Source organism: Suricata suricatta, chromosome 3 (assembly GCF_006229205.1).
Source record: "Suricata suricatta isolate VVHF042 chromosome 3, meerkat_22Aug2017_6uvM2_HiC, whole genome shotgun sequence".
Taxonomy (NCBI): domain Eukaryota; kingdom Metazoa; phylum Chordata; class Mammalia; order Carnivora; family Herpestidae; genus Suricata; species Suricata suricatta.
In genome coordinates, this window is record NC_043702.1 from 138,445,280 (window position 1) to 138,463,676 (window position 18,397).

An 18,397-nucleotide genomic window follows, 5' to 3' on the forward strand; every position below is an offset into this window, starting at 1 on the left:
CGCAGGGCGACCCCCAGCGGCCGCGCCCGGGACCCAGGCGCGCCGGTCCCTTTCCCATTCATTCGCTCTGGCCCCTGGGGCAGCCCTTCCGCCTGCGCCCGTCCTCGGTGCCTCTCAGCGGGCCCCGGGAAGGCTGGACTCGGGAGCGGCGGTGCGCGGCGCGGAGCGAGGGATGAGCGGGGACCAGCGAGGCGGAGAGCCTCGGCCACCCCCGCGCACCCACCGCCCCACGCCCGCTCCGGGAGTGGTAAGCAAGCGCCGCGGCGCCAAGAGGAGCAGTGCTCCGAAGCCGGTGGAGGAACGGGACGTCTCCGTCGCCGGGAACCTTTGGCGTCCCAAGTCAAAAGAGAAAGTTCTTTGCGAGAAACTCCGAAGCGCTGAGAAGCACCCTCGGCTGGGAAAAGTTTGGCCAGAGTTCTTTCCCAGCCGGAGGCTGGGCGCGCGGGTCGGGGGCGGGCGCAGCGGTCGCGGGACTGGTTACTAGAGGGGCGCCAAGGGAATGAAAGCCAGCCACCCTCGCCGCGCTCACTCACTCGGCTCCAGCGCTCACCTCCGGTCTCCACTCGGGGCGGCCAGGGTCCAGAGGGCGGGCAGGGTCGGGGCAGGGTCGGGCTGTCTGTCTGCGGGGCGGCCGGGCGAGCCCCGAGGACTCAACGGCCGGCGCGCTGGCTGGCAGGTCGGCTCGGGTTCGGGTTCGGGCGGCAGCGCCAGGAGAGCGCTGTGCACTGCGCGCCTCGCTGCGTGCGACTGTGGCTCGAAGAGCGTTGCATCACCCCTTTTATAGCCTTCCGGCTGGCGGCGTGCCAGTTTACTCCGGGTTACCAGTCCCAGGCTGACGTAATGCTATTAATAGCTTCCCCCGAGAACCAGCCGAACTAGGCAGGGCCGGGAGGAGGGATGGAGGAGGGGCCAAAGGAGGTGGGAAGGGGGGCACTGGTGATGCAAGCTCTGGGAGGAGCCCGCCGGGCTGCGCTCTCCGGGCCTCGCGCGCTCGGACACACACCCGCCCGCCCTCTCTCTCCATATCAGGGCCGGAGCTGTCCGGGCTGGCCGCCAGATGTGCGTACTCGCCGCTGCGTGTCCCAGGCATGAGCCAATGGTGCCCAAGCCAGCGGCATGACTCCACTGCGCTGGCATCTCTCCCTCCGCTAAGCTGGGGGGTGGGGGGAGATGGAGGGCGGGGCCTGGCCGCAGCCCAGACTAGGTGAGGCTGGGAAGCGGGCACGACCTTTCTTTAAAATGCGTGGTCATTTTCTGGAGCTTCTGGAAAATACCCCTTCCCCAGACAAAAGCCTCCTTCTCAAATGGAGGACAGGGTAGGGTCAGAAGTGGTAGTCCCCGCTGGGGAAGAGGTGCCCAAAGACCCCTACTGTGAACCCACACCGTTACCCTCCGGGGGTGACCGCCACCGCACGGCCCACGAGAAGTCCGCCAGTTAACCCAGTGGCGGAGGGCAGCGCTCAGCGGGCACCGCGCGCCCGCAGCCGGGTACCCCCAGCGCGAGCGCACACGCGGAACCGCCTCCGGGCCGGTGGAGAACCAGTCTCCCAGGCCAGGGCCAGTGCGAGGACTGAGCGATTCGAGTTTTTTTTTTAAACAACCGCAAAGAGTTTGAAATAATTGCTCAGTGAAACGAACACAACATGGAAAGAGGAGAGAGCTGTAAGATCAGAGGCAACTTAGGGGCTAAGAGTGGGGCTGAAAGCGAACGGCCAGGGCCAGGAGAAAAGAACGTGCTTTGATCTACGCGAACCAGGCGGGAGGCGGGAGGGGGGGAGGTCTCCTCTCTCCTAGGCTACGTTTAGGGAAAACCCATCTTCGCCTTTTTCACGTGTTTTTCTGCGCCGAGAGCGGAATTGGCTGGAACGGGACCGCCAGGACTGGGGGCGCGCTGACCGAAGCCGAAATGAGATCGCGTAAAGAAATCCCTTCTACCCTCAAGCCTAGTTGTCGGAAAATGTTGAGTCCCATGGCCTCAGATTAGAGCTGGGGTTTCAGCAGAAGTGGATATGAACCCAAAAAACAATTTCTGCGTTCTGATTCCCCGACTCCAACTGTCTTGGCTTTGAGAGTGGCAGAACCAGAGACCTTCTCAACTGCCCAAGGACGAATATGTGGACGCGCAAGTGGCTGGCGAAGTGGCGAACCTGCCGGGGGTGGGGGTGGGGGAGACCCAAGTGCGCGCGTGGGGTGTCGGGGGTACGGTCAGGGGCAGAACCCTCTGCCCCCACCTGCCTCTTGGGAAAGAGGCGATCGAAGATCATAGTTTGGTAATTTGAGGTAAGGATTAGAAGGGTCTTGGAATCTGGGCCTCGCCGGTAGCCCCGCTCCTGCACCTGCTCCCCTAGAGCTGTTATAATCTGCGTGATGGAGGGGTCTCCCACCTCCCCCACTCCCGCTTACAGACGCACAGTCCTGATTTCCCCCCCCCCCGGAGAATAGCTGTCCATCCCCCTGTCCCTCAGATTGCCCAGCCACCTGAGGCAGAGACCCTCAGAGCTTCAGGTCAAAGTGCAGGTCCCCCACAGCCGTGTTCCTATCCCCCAAGCTCAAACCTCATCCGGAACACACCCTCGCCCAAATTCCGGTCAGCCAAGACAAGCTCGAGGCCGACCTCGAAAGTTCCCCCCGCCTCTAGCCGGTCTGGGAGCCCAGGGGTTCCACGCAGGATCCTGGAGGATGTAGCTCTGGACCTGACCGGGTTTCCAGCTACTTCGCGCGGGAAGCGTGGGGCGGTTGTTTTGCTTTACTTTTTGCCCAGGTAACGGCTCTCCCGGCCCCACCCTCCACCCCCACGCCCACACTCCCTTCCCCGCCAGTCCCACACCCGCACACTCCACCCTCCTGCAGGTAAACCCCGGGCGTGTCGGCACAACTCCTAGAACGATGCAGGACCAGAAGGAAGAACTCTTGTAAATTTAAATGGAAATTAGTTGGGATTTTCTACGCATCTATTGTATCTACTTACCTATTGCCTTGGAATAAATCGCATCATCATAAAGTGAAACAGGGAGATAGAGGAGATCAAGTGAACCCCCCTCTTTTTTTTCCTTTCTCTTCGTGAAATGTCTACAGAAGTCTTTAATCAGTTTACATTTTAATACGTCCAACCTAGATAAGTGTTTTAATCCTGTCCTTAAGGGGAAATTTAATTTAGGGCGTAGAGTAAATAAACAGCCAGAGACCATCTTCTTGGTCTTTGCAAGAGAGGAGGAATTAGGACAGGGAAGTCCACAGCCCCTCCTCTTTTCCCCGTCTATTTTTATTATCATCCTGCCTTCCGTGGTCTCGTTTCTTTCAAATAATTCGTGGTTTTGAATCTCCAATCACACCTGGATAGAAAATGCCCTCAGCTGGTCACCGAAGTGTGAGTCTGGCGTCCTCTGCCTCGCTCTCCAACTGAAACTCTAAAAGTGATAAGAATCTTGACGGAGACGTAAATCCACCCCTAGTGAATGAAACGTTTCTCCAGGGGGAAAAAACCTACTGTTGCCTGACTCCCAGCCCCCAGCCCCCAGCCCCCGGGAGAACTGTGAAATGCCCGCCCAGTGGGAGGGAGACTAGGGAAGAGCCGCGCCAGGAAGAGCCCCGAGGTGTGTGCGCCTGGAGGAGTGATCAATATCTCAGACCTGTGTGTCCTCTGGTTACCCTGACTTCGGTTAACGCCGCCAATTTCTAGCGTGTACCCCTGTGCCATCAAGAAGAAGGACAAGAAAAGCTCCCGGGACCGAAAAGCTTCTCTACACAAAGGCAAAAAATGCCTCTCCCCCCTTAGAAGGAAGCGCCCGGCAGGGGTTATTTCTGGGCGGTGGGGGGGAGGGGGGAGGGGGAAGGGCACGGGGGGAGTTGACCCTCAATGGAATAGGGTTAAGCAGAGACCTGAATATTGCTGAACTTCCCTCCTGGAGAACCGTGGAGGGAATCCACATTCAGACCAGCCTTAGTATGTTTTGTTGACTGAGATAAGAACTGTTTCATGCTGGGGCATGTGCAAAAGGAAGGGGAAAAAGTTAAAACGGGAGGGGAGGGAGCTCCGCAGCTAAAAACAGCCCACACGTGGCAACAGAATCTAAACACCCAAACATTGCAGGGAGCCAAAAGGGAAAAAAAATAGTTCAAGGGATATTTAAAGGTTTTAGCAGTTTCTTAATCCAGGGAACAGTCCCTTCCCACGCCCCCGCCCCCCACATTATTCTTCTTCAAACCCCAAGATTGTATCTGCTTACAGAGCTCTGGACGGGTAAATTAAAGGCACTAGCAACCCTGCTCTGGCTCATCGCACTTCTTAGCCACAGAAAGGGAGTGGGGTGGATTTTCTTCTTCTCTCCTCTGCTTTCCAAAGCCCACACTGTCTATAAAGCCCGTTAGAATGTGGGCGTTGCTAATTTAAAGTTCTCCAAAATGGGGAAAAATGGGGAAACATCCACATAGTGGGCTCTGAAGTGTGGAAGGTGGGCACTCTGATGCTGGACTCGGTACTTAGCAGTGTGTTACCTTGGAGGAGTCATTTCTCTCTCTCAGCTGAGCTGGAAGATGATGGTAGTAACAGCAGCTAACACATCAACTCGTTGGGAGGATTCACTGAGGATGGGGCACACAGCCAGTCCTCAGTAGAGGTATCGTTAGGAATCAAGAAGGGCTTCCTAGGGGAAGCCTCTGAATCTTGTCTAGAGCCCATTCTGTCCCTTTAGTCAGCAACAGTGGTGGATGAGGTGGACCGATATGCAGAAACAATCACCTTCCAGGGAGCAGGGATCAGACTCCATAAAGAAAGCCAGAGTGTATCCTGGTTCCCTAGCCACACAACTCTGGTTCACACCGTCACTCTCCTCAGCACAGAGACCAGTGCTTTAAGCTCCCCGTGTGTGGTCCGGGGCTAAGTACTCCAGGATGGGAGTGGGAGGTTTGGGTTCTGGTCTCTTTCTGCCTTTGGTACTCTTAAAAAAATTTTTTTTAACATATATTCATTTTAGAGAGAGTGTGAATGGGAGGGGCAGAGAGATGGAGAGACACGGAATCCAAAGCAAGCTCCAGGTGCCCAATTCTGGGCTCAAATCCACGGAACTGTGATATCATGACCTGAGCCTATGACAGACGCTTAATCGACTGAGCCACCCAGGTCCTCTGCCTTTAGTATTCTTGAGCAGTACCAAATAGCAATAGAGAGTACTCCCTCTCTCTAAGGCCTCATCTTCTCTGAAATGAGGGGTCCCAGGCTAAGCTCTGATGGTCTTAAATGGACACCTTTGAAGCCACGCAGCAAGCCCCTGACAACCCAGCCTCAAAGAGCTGGAGGGAGAGAAGTGGCAAGAGGAAGGCATTGAATAGCACAAGGACAGACCCATTTCGCTAATCACTGTTCTCTCTAAAAACTAGAGTTGAGAAATGTCCAACTTCATTCTCAGACACAACCTGTGGTCCTGACAACTGATCTTTCTCTCTCTTTCTCAACATTTCCATGGAATTTTATTCATGGACTTGATGCCTTTCCAGAAAGGAGGGAGTATGAGAACACCCTAGGTGGGGATTGCATCTCTGGGGACATTCTTGTATGTAGTCTATCTTCTACTGCCATAGACACTCAGCTGGGACCATATGACCAAAGTCCAGGTAGCAGCTATTCCCATTTAAGAGTGGGGACCCTAGAGCTCTGGATGTCCAAACTGAAGTCCCAGCTTTCAGGTGCTTGCTGGACTCAGGAGACCTGGGACCCATGCAGAGGTTTCCTTCCAGCCAACTGAGTGACTTGTGCCGGTCATAAACACTTCACCTGTGTTTGCAGCCTATAACATGGAACTATTTAACATCGACTCCCCCAAAGGTTTGTTGTAAGAATCAGGGAGGTAACAGATGTGAGAGTGACTTGAAAATAATTAAAAGATTCATACTTATAAAGATTCCTTTGGGGGAGCTTTTATACATTATATGTATGTATGAATATATGTGTGTATATATATATAGAGAGAGAGAGAGAGAGAGAGACAGACAGACAGACAGAAGTAGACATATGGAAATGGGCAAGAGAAAAAAAGTACCCGTAGTCTCAAACACTATTTTGATGGGTTTCCCTCTAGTTTTTCCTTGTATGTGATTTTTAAGAGCATGGTTGTGATGGAGATTGCATGTAACTTTGAAATTTGTTCTTTTGCTTATTCCTCTGAATTGTATGTGGTCTTTATTACCATAATTTTTTCTTCTCAAAACTAAGATTTTCATTCTATTGTGAAATGTAGTATACAGATGATTATATTGAACATATATGCCCATTTTAATAATAAAACAAACATCAAGAACCTACCACACAAGGGGCACCTGGCTGGCTCAGTTGATAGAGCATGCAACTCTTGATCTTGGGGTTGTAAGATCAAGCCCCATGTTGTGTGTAGACATTACTTAAAAATAAAATCTTAAAAAAAAACCTACCACACAAGTCAGGAAGTAGACCACCACCTCGAGTACTGAGAAGCCCCCAGGTGACCACTCCAGATCACATCTGCCTCTCTCTACCTCCCAGAAGGAAAGACTATCCTGACTTTTGTTACCATAATTTTCCATGGCCATGGATGTAGTATGGTACAGTTTCCTACTTTTAGCTTTAGAGTGCTGCCAATATTTTTGCTAGAGTGCTATTGCAGATTTAAATCTTTTTAAAACATTTTTTAATGTTTATTTATTTTTGAGAAAGAGAGAGAGCGAGCGTGAGCAAAGGAGGGGCAGAGAAAGGGAGACACAGAATCCCAACCAGGCTCCAGGCTCCAAGCAGTCAGCACAGAGCCTGATGTGGTGTTTGAACTCCTGAGCCACGACCTGAGCCAAAGTCAGACACTTACCCCACTGAGCCACCCAGGTGCCCCCAGATTTAAATCCTTATTATGGGGAAGAGGGCATCATATTCCATCACTGCCTGTTGCTTAAATGGAGTTCAGGAAGGGGTATTGATTTCTACTGTCAAGGGCTGCACGGGGCATAGTGGACGCCGGAAGGACCCCCCAGTAATTATGACTCCCTGCGCATTTTCCTTGCTTCCTAACATCCAAACAAACAAATCCTGCAAATACTTTACCCCATGGAGCATCTGCTTTAATCCTCCTGCTCTTTACCTATCCATCCCCCTTTATTTTCTATTTGTCTATTTTAGAACAGAAAATCCAGTCTGCGGCACAGGTGGATGGGTGGTACAGAGGCAGTCCAGCCGGAACAAGACTTCTGCCTGTGCCGCCTGGGCAATTTGGTCACTGCATCTTAAGTAGCACCTCAGGTCTGGTGTCTCTGTGTCAGCTGATGAGCAAGGGTGGCATGAGTGACACCAGACAGGTGGACACAAAGCAGGTTCCTGGAGTCTGGGGGTGCTGATTCCCCAAAGTACAAGACCGTAGAGCCATAGGGACCCCGGTAGTCATCAACTTCCATCAAATGGGGCATGAATGCACGTGCGTTCATCAATGTGCACCAGAGCCGGGAGGTAAATGGAAGAAAGAGATCTTGTTGGAGTGTCTGTCTTAGTAAGTGCTTTATTATTTTATATTAAGCAAATATGGATATCTCGAATTTAAATATAAATCACACAAGAATTTTTAAGGAAAGGAGAAGCTATCAAATACATTTGGGGCTGGGGGTGGATCATGGAAAGTTATATTCCATAAGAACTGGGGGTGGGGGGAGAGATTTGTACCCTCTCTTCAGCCTTTTTAGAGAGAGAGTGTGTGAGTGGAAGGAGAGAGAGAGAGGGAGAGACAGAATCCCAAGAGGGGTGAGAGAGGGAGAGAGAGAGCATAACCTGATGAGGGGCTTGAGCTCACTCAATGTGGGGCTCAAAGTCATGCACCATGAGATCATGACCTGAGCTGAAGTCAGATGCTTAACCGATTGAGCCACCCACAGTCACCTGCCTTCCTTTTTATTTTTTGTTAAGACTTATTTATTTAGAGAGAGAGAGACAGAGAGAGAGAGCACAAGCAGGGCAAGGGCAGAGAGAGAAGGAGGGAGAGAAAATCCCAAGCAGGTTCCACACTGTCAGTGCAGAGCCTGACATGGGCTCAAACTCACCAACCATGAGATCATGCCCTGAGCTGAAACCAAGAATCAGATGCTTAACCAACTGAGCCTCCAGGCACCCACTCTCCTCTGCCTTGAAGTGTAAAATAATATCAGCCAATGTTGTTATGTAGCACTCAATGTGTTTCAGACTGCAGGCTAAGCCCTTTACATATACTTACTGTTTTTAATCCTCATAACAACCCTATGATGTAAGTACTGTGAACCTCTCCATTTTCTAGATGAGGAAACTGAGGCACAGAGAGGGTATATAATTGCCCAAGTCCGGTTGCTCACCCACAACACTTAATGCCTCTCAACAAGTTCATAGGAAATCTTGGGAAACTCTGATGTGGTTGAGTATCTTCATTTGATGGTGGGGAAATGGAGCTAAAAGAAGGAAAGTGACCACGTGGTCCAGGATCCTAAATCTTACACTGAAAGGAACCTTAGCAGCCAGACTTCTGAGCTCCGTTCATGCCCTATTTGCCCAGATTGGGGCCAAGATGAAGAGTGCTGATTGTAAGAGCAACAGACGACGTTCCAGGGGCGTTCTGTGCTAGTGAGGGGCCATGCATGGCATCCCTGAAGCTGAAGAGGTGAGCAACGGAGGGGTAGGAGCCAGAGATGGCAGAAGAAAGCCTTGGACAGGCAAGCAGAATGGTTCAAGCCTCTACACTGCCATCTCCTGTTTGGCTTTGGGGGGGAGAAACCTCAGCTTCTCCTGTAAGATGAGGATAATATCAAATTTACAAAGTGATACTGAGGATTAAAGAACAATGCACCCTCCAGGCTTCCATGGAGGAGGTAGTCAATAAATGTTACTTATTTCCCTTTCTCCTGCCTAAAGCTAACAAGTCACCAAGAACTGATGCATAAGAAATGTCTAGACTCCAAAGGAAATCTCTATCTCTCAGGGTGACTTACTGACTGATTTTAAAACAGATTTTTAAAAAATCAGTTTGGGGAAATAGGTGGCTCAGACCGTTAAGCATCTGACTTTGGCTCAGGTCATGATCTCACAATCTGTGGGTTCAAGCCCTGCTTCGGACTCTGTACTGACACCTCGGAGCCTAGATCCTGCTTCAGATTCTGTCTCCTTCTCTCTCTGCCCCTCCCCTGCTCTCTCTCTCTCTCTCTCTCTCACTCTCTCTCAAAAATAAATAAACCCTTAGCCGTCCTCATTAGTATAGTGGTGAGTATCCCTGCCTGTCAAAAATAAATAAACATTAAAAAAATTTTAACTAGTCTGAGGCCAGGTCATATTTAGTAATTACTGAGCATATACTATATGCCAGACACAATGGTAAGCACTTTTAAAAATACCTAGTATCTTATTTCACCCTTATAATAAATAACCCTATGAAGTAGGTGTTGTTATTTCAGTTTTACAGATGAGGAAACCAAAGCTCAGAAATGTTAAGAAAATTGCTCCTAGGCACTTGACTCAAACACTTACTTGAAACTTCTATTAATCTGTACCATCCTCCAAATATTAGGGAGCTTCACACATGTACTTTTTTGTTTCTTAGCTTCGCCCCACTTGTTGAAAATGGGCACCCTTCCTTTAGCAAAGTCTTGGTGAATGCATGGAACCTTCTAGAGCTGACCTTACTCAAAGTCCCAGAAGATTCTCACTTGACAGATTCCACATCCCTGTGCCCTCTGTGATTCTATCCTGCCTGCCAAATTTGCAATTATTTCATAATTTGCTTTAACCACAAACATAAGCCCTGCTATTGACTGAGTAAACTGAGTAGGGCTTTTTGGACTTTTATTCTGTTTCCCAAAATATGATGAACTGAAATCATCTGATGATGAACTTGTACTTGAAGCTGGAGTGGCTGAGGGCAGAGTGAGTCACTCCGGTGAGTTTATACCTATCAGTCGATTCTTCAAATGTGTCCTGTTGCCAGATCCTGTTCTCAGCAGTATGTGTAGACACGCCGGGGTTGCGAGGGCAATAGAAAAGCACTCCTTGCCCTTGAGGAGTTTTAAATCTTGGTTAGGTGGCAAATGACCGTGCATGAAACAGTATCCAGCAATAGCACGTGCCGTATGTATTTTATCATATACATGTTATTCCAGAAACATGTAATATGCATCTAGTGTGTGCTGGGTGCTGTTTGGGGAGCTATAGATAGATACACAGTGATGCTCCCCTGCCCTGCAAGTGCTCACAGCACATGGGGAGACAGACTTTGACAACAGGGAGTTACAGGCTGATATAATAAGGGCTAAAGTGGGGCAAGACGGCTCTGCCCAGGAGAGCTGGCAAAGGCTGATGGATGAGGTGACATTTGAGCTGGATGTTGAATGCTGAGCATTTTCTGAGCAGAAGAAGAGGGAAGGCATTCCAGGCACAAAGAGAAGCTTCTGCAGAGGCTCTGGGTGCCAGGAAGGTGGGGGCTGTGCCCTGCTCATCTCTATGCTGGTTCCCAGCTCCTTGCCCCACTCCAGGCACAGGCTGGCCCCCCCGTAGGTGTGCATGCAGTGAATGAAAATACAGAACTGTGGAACCTGTCGCGTATCCAGCAAGTAGGGAGATGGCTGCCTTGCAGGAATGCATGGAAGGAGACGGGGAGGTGGGGACGAGGCAGGGAGACCACATTGTAGGAGGTCTCGAAGGTTGTGATAATCAGGTTGGATTGTGTCCCAGGGACAAAGGGGAGGGGTGGGTCACAGGGTCTTTCAGCTGCAGATGGACACAAGCACACGTTGTTGAGGAAGATCACTGGCGCAGGGCAGAGGGCAGACTGGACGAAAGAGGAGGGTGCTGGTGGAGGTGTCAGGAAGCACGACACTGGTCATGTGACACCATCGAAGCCCCCATGAGACGGGAAGTTGGTGGTGTCCTCACCCGCACGTGTTGTTCGTTCAAAATAAAAGTGATTCACAAAACATAACGCTGTAAGTAAAATAGATCCTTTCGTTGCAAAACACAAGATTCTTTCATTAAAGCTGAGCTTCTCACATTTAGGGGGCTGTGGAGGAGTGGTGCCTGAGATGAGGTGGGGTCCAGGAGATGAACGGGAGAGGATGATTTGGGGGAAACTTCGAGGCAGCCGCCTTTGGATCTTGACACCAGCTTGGTGTCAGGACAGACAGAGAGGGGAGGAGTCCCATATCTCAGCGGAGAGTTGCGGGGGGGAATCAAAAGGGGCGCTGATTGGTACGGTAAGGACTAGGGATGGGGAAGAGGCTCATGGGTTCATTTGGGGACATTTTTTAGCAGTAGGATGTCTAAGAAGGGAGGGGCCATGCATCGGCATGTTGGGGACATCAAAGTGACAGAAAGACTGGGTGAGGTCAAGGGAGAGAAGGAGGAAGGGTAGCCAGGCTGGGCCCTAGGGCTCATTGTAGGGGTTCATGTAGCCTATTCTGGGTTATTGGCAACTTACTGATAATTACCCAGTACTGGCAAATCTGCCCGCATTGCATCCACAGCGATATTAACACCAATTCAACAATAAGAAAATAAACAACCCAATTTAAAAAACGGGAGAAAGACCCTAGCAGACACCTCACCAAAGAAGCTATACAGATAGGAAATAAGTATATGAAAAGACGTTCTGTGCCATACGTCAATGGGGAGATGCAAATTAAAACAATAAGGTACAACTACACAGCTATTAGAGTGGCCCAAACCCAGAACACTGCCAGCCCCAAATGCTGGTGAAGATGTGGGTCAACAGCAGCTCTCACTCACTGCTAATGGAGATGCAAAATGGAACAGCCACTTTGGAAGATAGCTTGGTGGTTTCTAATAAAACTAAACATACTCTTACCATACAATCTGGCAATCACGCTCTTTGGTATTTATCTTTATAAGTTGAAAACATGTCCACATAAAAACCTGCCCATGGATGTTTATAGCATGTTCATAGCTACCAAAACTTGGGAGCGACCGAGCTGTCCTTCAGTGGGAGAATGGATAAATCAGCCATGATACATCCAGACAACAGACTATTATTATTCAGCAGTAAAAAGAAGTGAGCTCTCAAGCCCTGAAAAGACATGAAGGACCCTACATACACATTACTAAGAGAAAGAAGCCAATCTCAAATGACTACAAACTGTATGATTCTAACTATATAACATTCTGGAAATGCCAAAACTATGGAGACAGTAAAAAAGATCAGTAGTGGGTAGGGGTGGGGTGTGTGTGTGTGTGTGTGTGTGTGTGTGTGTGTGTGTAGGAAGTGGGTGGAATGGATAGGCAGAGGATGTTTAGGGCAGTGAAAATACTGTATACAATACTGTAATGAAGGATACATGTCATTATACATTTGTCCAAATCCATAGAAATGTATGACACCAAGAATCAACTCTAATGTGAACTATGGACCTTGGGTGATTATGATGTGTCAGTGAGAATTCCTCAGTTATAACTAACGTACCATTCTGATGGGGAATGTAGATAATGGGCGAAGCTGTGCATATGTGGGGCTGAGGGGAAAATGGAAAATTTATGTACCTTCCTCTCCACTTTCTTTGAACCTAAAATTGCTAAAATTAAGTCTTCATACAAAAATAATAATATTCAGGGGCGCCTGGGTGGCTCAGTCGGTTAAGCCTCTGGCTTCAGCTCAGGTCATGATCTCATGGTTCATGGGTTCAAGCCCCGCATCGGGCTCTGTGCTGACAGCTAGCTTAGAGCCTGGAGCCTGTTTCAGATTCTGCATCTCCCTTTCTCTCTGCCCCTCTTCGCTCATGCTGTCTCATATTTTTTTAAAAATATTAAAAAAAAACAAAAATAATAATATTCACCCCAGCTAGGCTTCTGATGAAGTGGTTAATTAGCAGTGGAGTAGCCAGCCCCCAAGGAACCAGAAGTCAGTGATGCTGGGCCAAGCATAACTGAGAATTGACAAAAATAGATGCTCATTTAAGAGTCGATTTTTTCAATGATATGCCCCATGTTTACAAAGAGCTCATAACTTAAAGAATGCAATAAAGAGAATATAAATTTAAAAAGGCAAGATACAGCTATTGTAAATACAGAACAATCACAACTCAATAAAAACTATAAATAAATAATACATGAATAAAGAAAAAAAGAATAAATTGCCATAAAATATTGAAGGTGCTTTATTTGGGTTAGTGGGGCTTTATTCCCCTCCTCTTCATATATATCTGAATCTTTAAACTTGCTTATAATGGAGCATGGTAAGTCTTAAAAGATGAAAGCATAAATGTTATATATTATAATGAAGATAAAAGCTAGAATCATACTGTGCCTTTCAGAGGGTATAGTTTCCTTCTGTTTTCCAGTCCTGCCACTGAAGGACATTAAGGATTGAGATTCCATCCAAATCAAATCCTGGCTTAATTAAGTGTAACAAGCACTTAGCGAATGCCTACCATGTGCAGGGACTGAGATGGGATACAGGAAAAAATAAAATAGTTCTAAGGTGGGAAATGGAATGACTAATCAATTCTCAACAAACTCAAACAGTGTTTGTCCTGCTAACAGCAGTGACTGACATCAATAAAACAGAAAGAAATCCACAAGGTATTCATCTCGAATTGAGAACATTGGGTAAGTGGAAATGATCTGGATCTGGGGTTCAGAACCTGGTTCTCTACTAACTGAATAGCCTTGGGTCCTCTTCTGAGGGTCAGATTCCTTCTGTGTTGATCAAGGAATCTGTGCTGGGGTGCCTGGGTGGCCCAGTCAGTTAAGCGTCTGACTCTTGGTTTCAGCTCGGGTCATGAGCATGTGAGTTTGAGCCCTGTGTCTGGCTCTGCACTACCAGTGGGATTCTCTTTTTCCTTCTCTCTCTGCCCCTCCCCCTGCTCATGCTATCTCTGTCTCCCTCAAAATAAATAAATAAACTTAAGGGAAAAAAAAACGCATCTGTGCTAAGGGATGGCTCTGGCAGGCGACAAGAGTCCCAGTTTTGATACTTGTTGGCCTGGGACATTGAAAATGGAGCTAGCAGGGTGCCTGGGTGGCTCAGTTGGTTAAGCGTCTGACTTCGGCTCAGGTCGTGATCTCACGGTTCGTGGGTTCAAGCCCCGCATCAGGCTCTGTGCTGACAGCTCAGAGCCTGGAGCCGGTTTCAGATTCTGTATCTCCCTCTCTCTCTGCCCCTCCCCCACTCATGCTCTGTCTCTGTCTCAACAATAAATAAACTATAAAAAAAATAAATTAGAAACTGAAATTCTCTTGAGTTAAAAAAAAAAAGAAAAAAATGGAGCTAGCAAGGGCTGATAAAGGGATGGTGGTGGTCAGATAGATAGACAGACAGATAGATAATTAACCAGCGGCACCTGGGTGGCTCAGTTGGTTAAGCATCTGACTCAGGTCATGATCTCATGGTTCGTGGAATTGAGCCCTGTGTCGGACTCTGTGCTGACAGCCTGGAGTCTGCTTGGGATCTTCTTTCCCTCTCTCTCTCTGCCCCTCCCCAGTGCTCTCGTTCTCTCTTTCAAAATGGAAAAAGAAACATTAAGATGATTTTTAATTATTCATAAATGGGAGCTTCTAGTATTATAAATAAGTTCTGAAATTCCTTAACAGTTCTTCAATCCTATAATGTTAAGCTCTGTGTCTGCAGTCAATAATGATGAAGATGATGATCATGAAGGGGATGCTACACTTTAGGAGTCCCTTTTCTCCTGCCATCATTCTCCATTGATCAGGGATTCTATAGAAGAGACACACACTTGGTCACAAAGAAGTGAGTCACAAAGGAAGCCTCATGTTGTCTCTGTCTGCCTTGTACATGCCTGTCTGGACATACCAACTCTTTCCCTCAATTTCTAGCAGATAGTCCCTGTGTTGTTATTTTTAAAGACATGTTTTATTTATTTTTTTCGTATTTTTAAATGTTTATTTATTTTTGAGAGAGAGAGAATGAGAAAGAGAGTGAGTGGGGGAGGGACAGAGAGAGGGAGACACAGAATCTGAAGCAGGGTCCAGGCTCCAAGCTATCAGCAAAGACACAGATGTGAGCTCGAACTCATGAACTGTGAGATCATGACCTGAGCCAAAGTCAGACACTTAACTGACTGAACCACCCAGGCATCCCAGTCTCTGTGTTCTGACCTGAAAAGTTGTCACACCCAATAGGATTACTGTGAGGAAGAAATTTATTCACTTATTCATTAGCTGTTCATTGAGTGCCCGCTACAAGCCAGGCATTGTTCAAGTGCTAGGAATACAAGAACGAGCAACACAAAGTCTACACTGAGCACTTAGCAAATACCTGACCATCACTTTCTCCTCTTACGTTTCATTTAACTTGAAATAAGCTTGTGGCAGAAACTCAAAAAGATTCTTAATTCAGAGGAACCAGTGTTGTCTCCTTAGCATAAAAAAAATGTTTGTTTATTTATTTATTTATTTATTTATTAAGAGAGAGAGAGAAAGCGCGCACACAAGCATGAGTGGGGGAAGAGCAGAGAGAGGGAAAGACACAATCTCAACCAGGCTCTGAGTTGTCAGTGCAGAGCCCGATGTGGGGCTTGATCTTACAAACCATGCAATCATGACCAGAGCCAAAATCAAAAGTTAGACTCTTAATTGCCCGAGCCACCCAGGTAACTCTTTAGCATTTTTAAAAATAATCTGGGAGCAAAATATTGGCCATTACCAGCTCATAGCCATGTGCTGGAGGGAAGCCACCATCTCCCTTTCATGTTTGCCTTGGGAAGGGAACACTGTACTTTCCTTCTCACACATAAAGCCTCAGTTTTAACTTTCAGGTTCCCCACAGCACACTTCTCCATGGGTTTTCTAACATGCCCTGACATGCAGAACCAAAGGAAACACAAAATGAAAATGAAACAGTGTTCCACCTGAGTCACTGCCTGTGTTTCCTTTTTATCACCAAAGCAATGAACTCCCACACAATTGAGGCTTGTTCTATTTAGGTTTTAGAACGTCATCATTGTAATTAAAGCACACTATTATTGTTACAAACAGTCGGAAAACATGTTCTTAGAAACATCTCCCTGATTCATAAATATTTGGATGGTGAAGTCACAGAGGTGGAATGCAAGCCTTGTTAACATGCTGACGATAAAGATCAGTAGATGCTAATATTACATGGTGAAGAGTCAGCCTTAGTCTGCAGTGGAAAAGCAAGGAGGAAAACCAGGCTGTTAGTTTGTAATGGTCATTTGGAAAACATAGGTTTAAAAAAGAAATACTTTTTCTAGTGTAATTTACTTGACTTGTCTTCGTTAATTCATTCAAGAGATATTCATTGAGCTCCAGCCTCCTGGCTTAACACACCAGGTCCTTCCCTGCCCTGTCTTTCCAGCTCTACTGGGGCCACTGGTGCCTGCACTTCAAGCCCCAACCACTTGAGACTCTAGGTGGTTTCAGTTTCTCAATGAACCTTTCACATCGCTACATTGTTGTCTGTGCTAATCCCTCCTCCCAGAATTTCCTCCTGCTCCTTTCTACCTCTTAGCCCTTCCCACTTGGAAAATTCCTATTTTATCTTTGAAAATTCAGTTCCAAAGTCATTTCTTTGTGCATGGAATTTAATGTGGCTACATCCAGGATAAGTATGTGATTTTTAATTTAAATGAAAATGTACATCCTGTTGCTCTCAAATTACTACGAATTTCAAGCTGATGAGACCGGAGCATTAAGCCAAGGGTGGGACAGACCAATGCTCACGAAGTCAGCCCTGGTTACACCTTTACTGAGTTTCCACAATTTTTAGTCAATATTGTTATTTCTTGGCAGTTCAGTATCTTTCCACCCCAATACAAGTAACAGGTTACCAGTTTTCCTTTGGGAAAGCCATTTCCCTCACATTCCTGGTCCATGTGCATTGGGTGACCAGGTAGAACAAACCGTGCCAGGAGCCACAGTGATTGGTTCAAGAACAGGCTCAATCAGAACCAACAAGCTGCTGGAATCTCTTTTGGTTGGGGCTGCTGGAGACAGGCTCCTTGGTTTTTCTGCTGGACTTGAATGTAGGGTCTGCACACCCGGGGCTGCTGAGGTGGTCTTATGGAGCCAGAGATGAAGGGTGGAAGGCATCAAGGTGGGCTTACAGCCACATTTACCAGTTCCGTGGGCCATACATTCCCCTATTTTGCTTATGCTGTTTGAACTGGGTGTTTTGACTCTTGCAAACAAGAGTCTTAGGGGATACATATCAATTTGCCTCTTATATATACATGTTTGCCTAGATGCCCCCCCCCATTCTATGACCTCATCAGGAGCAAGCAACTTATTTTTCTCATCTTACCATCCTTGGTACTTGAGAAAGTATTAAAATATCCTTTCATTTTTAAAATTGCTTTTAAAAAATGTTACAATATGTTATTTATTTTTGAGAGACAGAGACAGAGCACAAGTTTGGGAGGGGTAGAGAGAGGGAGACACAGAATCAGAAGCAGGCTCCAGTCTCTGAGCTGTCAGCACAGAGCCCAATGCGGGGCTTACACTCATGAACCGGGAGATCATGACCTGAGCTGAAGCCGGACGATTGACTGAGCCACCCAGGCGCCCCAATATTCTTTCATTTTAAAAATAAACAAAATGGTTGTGATAGTAGATGTTTCGTAAAACAACAATTGACAACCTTATCTCCATTACCCTGATTTTTGTTGTGAAATTGAACTGTCCTGTAAATGGAGGTGTCTGTGAGCCCATGCCACACTTCTTTTTGGCTCAATACATGCTACGTTCAGGTGGCCAGACAATACATAGATTTGTAGGCTGATATTGACAATACTGTCTTCTTTCTCCTGAGGGAGGGGTCTGTGAAGGGCCCAATAGCTTTAGCCTCTGAAGCACATTCACACCTATGAACTCCATGCATCTCAATCCTAGAAAGGGATTGGGGCAGGAAGAGGTATCCCTGTTTCACGGGCTGGCCGCTGAGAAAAGAGTCTGAGCAGTTTGGTCAAGAACCAGGGCAATGCTGCCCAATATGATAACTCCCTATCGATGTGGCCACTGAGTGCTTGAATGTGGCTAGTCTGAGTTAAGACGTGCTGTAAGCATAGCGTACCCACTGGATTTCAGAGACTCGGTGCACAAAAGACTCTAAAATAGCACATTAATAATTTTTCCATTCATTGCATGTTAAAATGATCTTTTGAATACTTCTGATTAAAGAAAATATATTATTAACATGTATATCACTTGTTTACTTTTGCATTTATTAATATGGCCTCTAGAAAATTGAAAATTGTATATGTGGCTCGCATTTGTGCCTCGTATTTTATTTCTATTGGAGAGCTGATCTCGCGTCCAGCATCCTGGCGCGAGCTCTGTTTCTATCTATAGCCTCGAGCTCTCTTCCCTCCTGTCACCCTCACCCCGGGCCCTTCTGCCCCGCTTCTCTGCTCTGTCTTCTCCCTCCTTCTTGCTCCATCCTTCCTCTCT

At 47.5% G+C, this 18,397-nt stretch overlaps 1 protein-coding gene across 2 annotated transcripts in view; it reads right to left on the reverse strand.

Annotated features, from left to right (window-relative positions):
- Positions 1-762, reverse strand: part of ATF3 (activating transcription factor 3) — a 10,576-nt gene extending 9,814 nt beyond the window's left edge. The window contains exon 1 of one of the 2 annotated variants that reach the window (XM_029935316.1): positions 551-762. The gene's annotated coding sequence lies outside the window, so the exon portion shown is untranslated. Of the gene's footprint in view, positions 1-533 lie in introns of both variants that reach the window. The other variant, XM_029935317.1, reaches the window with a different exon arrangement.
- Between the last annotated feature and the right edge of the window lie 17,635 nt (positions 763-18,397).